Genomic DNA, 7,157 nt, shown 5'->3' with positions numbered 1-7,157 from the left:
TATGACGGGCGATTTGCTTTGTTGTCGGAAGAGGTTTGATATAATAATAAAATATCTATCCAATGCGTAGGGGCGATATCGTGTTTATTGTCAGCCGAGAGAGAAACTACTCCGTCCCTGCCTCTGTTCTTCCGCTGTTGTTGATTGATAAAGGGCGAAGCCCTCTCACGGCCCGAAGGGCCGTGAGAGCGGAGCTCTCCCTATAGGTAACACGTATATACATGTTTAAAAGGAAAATATAGGAATATAATGAAAAATTAAACCATACCTATGGAACTTGAAAAGTTTGGTACCAATGGCGTCGATTCGAATATTAGCGCGTGGACATGTATTCCTCCATTTTGAATCTCGTCTATCCTAGTTCACGTCGTTCTGAGATGTTACATAAAATCCGTAAAAACCTGTAAATTTTATTTTCTTAATCATATATAATCACTCCACGATTAACGCCATGTTTTTTGTTGTGGTTCAAACGCTATGTTTGTAAATTTGCTAAATAACCACGCTGAATATGACGTCACAATGTACTGTTTACATCGACTGCGTTATATTTCCCGCGTTCAATATATAGGCGGATCAAATGTCCAAAATTACGATGCTTTGATACAGCTCTGTCCTCGTGCTAACTTCGGGTTATATTTGTCCTGTTTTGGATATAGATACTAATGCCAAAAACTTTTTTGCTTCGTCCTCAAACACGGTCACGCCGTAAAACATATTACGGTTTTAGTCAATTTTTTTCTGTGTCGTTTTAATCGATGGTCGAAAGATTTCAAAATATAATTCTACTCTTTTCCGCATTTGGTTGTAAATAGAAATTATCGTCGGTTTTTTAGTAATACGCTTCTGGTGCATGCCGTAAATCGTTAATTGTTTATAGAGTAATAGAGGGCGAAGCCCTCTCACGGCCCGGAGGGCCGTGAGAGCGGAGCTCTCCCTATAGGTAACACGTATATACATGTTTAAAAGCAAAATATAGGAAAATAATGAAAAATTAAACCATACCTATGGAACTTGAAAAGTTTGGTACCAATGGCGTCGATTCGAATATTAGCGCGTGGACATGTATTCCTCCATTTTGAATCTCGTCTACCCTAGTTAACGTCGTTCTGAGATGTTACACATAAAATCCGTAAAAGCATGTAAATCTTATTTTCTTAATCATATATAATCACTCCACAATTAACGCCATGTTTTTCGTTGTGGTTCAAACGCTATGCTAAATAACGACACTGAATATGACGTCACAATGTACTGTTTACATCAATTGCGTTATATTTCCCGCGTTCAATAGATAGGCGGATCAAATGTCGAAAATTAGGATGCTTTGGTACAGCTCCGTCCGCGTGCTAACTTCGGGTTGTTTTTGTCCTGTTTTGGATATAGATAATATGTTTTACGGTGTGACCGTGTTTGAGGGCAAAGCAAAAAAGTTTTGGCATTAGTATCTATATCCAAAACAGGACAAAAACAACCCGAAGTTAGCACGCGGACAGAGCTGTATCAAAGCATCCTAATTTTGGACATTTGATCCGCCTATATATTGAACGCGGGAAATATAACGCAAATTGATGTAAACAGTACATTGTGACGTCATATTCAGCGTCGTTATTTAGCAAATTCACAAACATAGTGTTTGAACCACAACAAAAAACATGGCGTTAATCGTGGAGTGATTATATATGATTAAGAAAATAAGATTCACATGCTTTTACGGATTTTATGTGTAACATCTCAGAACGACGTGAACTAGGGTAGACGAGATTCAAAATGGAGAAATACATGTCCACGCGCTAATATTCGAATCGACGCCATTGGTACCAAACTTTTCAATTTCCATAGGTATGGTTTAATTTTTCATTATTTTCCTATATTTTCCTTTTAAACATGTATATACGTGTTACCTATAGGGAGAGCTCCGCTCTCACGGCCCTTCGGGCCGTGAGAGGGCTTCGCCCTCTAATAATGCCAAAACTTTTTTGCTTCGCCCTCAAACACCGTCACGCCGTAAAACATATTAGAGGGCGAAGCCCTCTCACGGCCCAAAGGGCCGTGAGAGCGGAACTCTCCCTATAGGTAACACGTACATACATGTTTAAAAGGAAAATAATGAAAAATTAAACCATACCTTATAGAACTTGAAAAGTTTGGTACCAATGGCGTCGATTCGAATATTAGAGCGTGGACATGTATTCCTCCATTTTGAATCTCGTCTACCCTAGTTCACGTCGTTCTGAGATGTTACATAAAATCCGTAAAGGCATGTAAATCTTATTTTCTTAATCAATTATCATATATAATCACTCCACGATTAACGCCATGTTTTTGTTGTGGTTCAAACACTATGTTTGTAAATTTGCTAAATAACGACGCTGAATATGACGTCACAATGTACTGTAGGCGGATCAAACACAGGGGCTCGTCACGAAATATTTGTCTTATTAGAATTTGACATCGTCTATTCTATATTTACACAAGGGAGGAATCCGGAATCCCAAAATTCGCTAACTAAATTTTTCATTCGTCTCCTTTTTATATTTCAAGGACATTAATTATTACGATCCCGGTCTCGATCGATCGAGGAAAGATCATAGTTTTGTAAAAATACCTAATATATGTTTGCACCGGCAATAGATATGAAGAACCAATGCATTTTCTGTCGTTTTTGAACCACAGGAACTTTTCCTCAATCACCCAACATAGAAAACGCGTTCTTATTGGTCAATTCAATTGTACACCAAACCCGAGCTCAAAGGCCTCTCGGTCACCTGAGTATCATATCCCATACATAGACCATGTATTTGGCTTTTCTCACACATGTTTGAGAGCAGAGAACATTTTTATACATTATTTCTTAATTAAAAAAATCCCTGTGCCTGTAACACCGGCGATCAAAACATTCTGACCCGATAGTACAGCATAATCTTGAGCGAATTGAATTGACCAATGAGAACGCGTCTCTATTTTGGGTGATTGAGGAAAAGTTTCTGTGGTTCAAAACCGACAGAAAATGCATTGGTTCTTCATATTTATTGCCGGTACAAACAGATTTTAGGTATTTTTACAAATTATGATCCTTCCTCGATCGATTGAGATTCGACTTGTTAGATTTAACGTCCTTGAAATATAAAAAGGAGACGAATGAAAATTTGAGTTAGCGAGTTTTAGGATTCTGGATTCCTCCCTTGTGTAAATATAGAATAGAGAGGGTCAATTCGTGACGAGCCCCTGTGGATCAAATGTCCAGGATGCTTTGATACAGCTCCGTCCGCGTGCTAACTTCGAGTTGTTTTTGTCCTGTTTTGGATATATATATATATATATATATATATATATATATATATATATATATATACACACACTAAGGTCACACCAATTTGTAAAATAGTTCTTCGGATTTTCAAACAAAAAAAGTGAGGCGAGAAGGCGAAATTATTTTACAAATATTATTTTTAATTTTGGAGATAAAAATTATGAGGCGAGCGAATACAAGAAATATAAATATTTTTAATTGAATTAAGTGTGATTTTAAAAAGCGGGCGCCTAAAAATAAAGATCTAAAATCATCAGATATCATTTGTTTACCACATAAACTTAATATTTTTCAACTTTGTTGATATAGTTTACAATAAATAAGAAGTATTTCAGGTTTCAAAGACTTATTTTCTTTATACCTAATACAAGTACTTTGCAACATGAAAATAAAAAAGAGTGTCATTGAATATGAAATTCTATTTTAATTATTTTCTCAGCATAGAAAACAAAATTCTAAAGTCTCGATGGAATATATCCAGTATACTGGTCTGGGTATTTATCTTGTATTGCCCACACACACCTTTGAATGAACCGCCTCAATCCAACACCAAGGCACCCATGATCTCAAGAGGATAAAACTTCTAATGTGCACCATACCCTTGTTGTAATCTTCATCCTGTGGCAAAGCATACATTTGAAGCACGAGCTCATGAAGGACTAGAAGTAGAAATCCTACAGTCAATATAGTATCTGATAGTACCTTTGTAGTTGTCGAACAAGCTGACTGTTATATCAAATTTAAGTTAGCCAGTGCATTTGTAAAGATATATTCAGCATGTTAAACTTGCAGGGTACTGAGACTGGCACCCATTTGGCCCTCTATATGTTTAGGCAGATCTAAACAGCTGGCCTCCAACTGTGTTTTATCATGGGGATGAGGATTAAATCCTTCTTGTCAGACCTACTGCATAATCAATGTTTTGGAAGAAATGTTAGCTGTATTAGCAATTCTTTCCTTTCCTCATCTGTTATTTCCATGTGTGCCTGCAACACATAATTATTAAAGTCAATGATTTATGTTTTAATTATATGAAAAGCATTTTGCATACATCAATTTCATTGAAAAAATTACTTTGTCTTTTATATGTACTCAGTCCCTTTATCTCTCATAATGAGCAAGAACTACCACATCTCCACTGTGTGGGCCTATGGTGGGGCTTTGTGCCTTTTGCCCCCCCCCCCCCCCTTATTGGGCTTGAGGTTGATTTGCTCTCCCATCTAATTTTGTTCTAGGACATACACTTGGTCTTAATGGACTTTTACATTTATTTACAACGTGGAATTCTTGTGAATACCAATGAAACTTCTGAAGTATTCTTATATATTTAGATCTATATAATATAAATATATACACCTTACTGGAATTTATTAATTGTAAAAATGGGGAATATAATAAATATAGCACCAGCTTTGGAAGAAGAAAAAATACATGTAAGAGAGACAATTAAATTACAATGCATTGTACGTCTATAAAGCTCTAGTATCACGAGTATATTATATTATATAGGCCTACATTGTATGTGTGAATAGTAAATGCATGGTTTACATTGTTTTTTGAAAGGGGGTAGTATTTCATGAGAATGTGTTTCATCAATTTGTCAAAACCAACATGCATTATTGGTTTTTTAAAGCGTAAATTGACTCTAACAGTATTCGTTACAAAATAGATCTAATTCTATATTCAGCAAGGAGTTTATGTTTCCCCTTCGGTGCCCCATATGTTTCGTGAAGCAAAGTACACATGGCTATGTTTGTAGTTCAAAACATCGTACTAGTCGAGATCTAAGATGGCAATCGTCTTATTTTTATAAGATGGTTATCTATTAAAGCTGCCAGTGTTAACAATGTCCTACGTAAAGATAAATATTCAAATGACCCTCTTTTCAAAGTCGATAAAGTAAACAAATAGCACATACCTCTTCTTCCATCTGATTTCCCGCGGACATGCGCGTTGAGCTTAAATACACACTTCCTTCATTCATATTCATGAAAAGGCAGTAACTTAATAATTGCAGAAAACGCCTAATTACTTTGTTATTACAATGATTAATTATTCGTAAATTTGTGGAAAGTGTTATTTTAAACTAAACAACACGTTTCTTTGTTCATCTTATCTTTTTGTTTTAGAAAAAAAAATCGCCTTTTCCGTCGCGTGTATACCTTTAAATGATAAGGTCTTTTTGAAGAATTTTATTTAAGTTTCATTTTCTACAAACTTTCGATTCAGAGATATGCATATTGCTAGGGACACATCCAGTTTTGACATTCATTGCAAATGCAATATCCATTGCATCGCTTTGAGCATTTTCTTGAATTTTGATATGACATCACCAAACCTTTTGTGAATTTGTCGTTAACTGTCGGTCCGGTTTAAAATAGTAATCGATCAGTACCCCTTGCTTGTTGTAAGAGGCGAATAAATGGGGCGGTCCTTCAGATAGGACTGCAAAAACTGAGATCCTTGTCACAGCAGGTGTGGCACGATAAAGATCCCTCAATACCATAAGCGCTGAGCATAGGCCTAAATTTTGCAGCCCTTCACCGGCAATGGTAACGTCTTCATATGAGTGAAATATTCTCAAGAGAGACTTCAATCGATATATAGGCTAATCAAACAATCAATCATACGCTATCAATGTTCTCTAAATAGTGGCATCGAATAACACTTCAAAAGTTTCATCGGCTTCCAGTTCGATTTCAGCATAAGGAACAACTTCCAATCCAGTGTTATGAAGTATGTACATATTAAGATAGACATCATGAATAACTTAACCGTATTACACTGTTAGGAAATTTCTCGAGAGCTCGCGCTTCTGTCATTTGTCAGCATATACATCAAGGTGGGTTTGTTTTGATGAATTTTTATTTGTCATCTTATAGCGTAGCATTATTTAAGTTATTTTGTCTTCTTTGGGGGAAATCAGACTTTGAGTAATTTATCTTTGCAGGTACTTTCATGTAGAATTATTTATTTTTTTGTATTTGTTACTTACTATTATCTTTTATAAATTATGCATGGTTAAAATAGAATCTCTCTGGGTACGAGTTAGCTTTACTATTTGTCAACGTAATTGGATTAACTTGTTCCACTTGAGATTAATTAAGTTTATTGTTTTTCTTTTTAGATGTATTTATATGTAGTTTTTGTTATTATGCTCTGTTGATATTGACCACATTATGTAATTGTTTTCGTTGGGACGGGTCGTCCCGAAAATTTGACAATCTCGTTGTTCGTGTCGTTGGTCATTTTAGTGCTTTGTATAATTTTTTGTATTTGACCTTGTATCCATGTTGTGGATCCGACACTTTGAGGTATCGGGTGTTGTTGGAACTTTAGTGCTTTTATATATATATATATATATATATATATATATATATATATATATATATAATTCAAGGTTTTTTTGTAACCAAAGATTTTTGATGATTGCTCCTGGGTGCACTGGTCAATGATTCTTTGTTTTATGTTTGGTAAAAGGTGTTGAATTGAATCTTTATATTTTGTAATGTTTGAAAATTCCAGATTAACTAGAATAGAAAATATTTTCCTGGTCCAAGTAACGTAATCACTTGTGGATTGATAAAGTTTAAAAGCCAAAGAATTAGACGTTATCAGATGATTCCAATATTTTTATACTTGAGAATAAAAGTGGTAGTCTATTAAGTTCTGCTAGACAACCAGCATTGGATGTTTTGCGGTGCACTCCGAGGATATCTTTAATAAATTTTAAGTGAAATTTTTCTTGATCTATATTTGAAATATCTTCGAATGACATATCCACTACCCATATTTCACTCAGTACAATAACGAAAGAACTGGAAGTACAATAGCGTCAAAAAGT

Source organism: Ostrea edulis, chromosome 2 (assembly GCF_947568905.1).
Source record: "Ostrea edulis chromosome 2, xbOstEdul1.1, whole genome shotgun sequence".
In the NCBI taxonomy this organism is placed as follows: Eukaryota; Metazoa; Mollusca; class Bivalvia; order Ostreida; family Ostreidae; genus Ostrea; species Ostrea edulis.
This window is presented reverse-complemented; position numbering follows the sequence as displayed.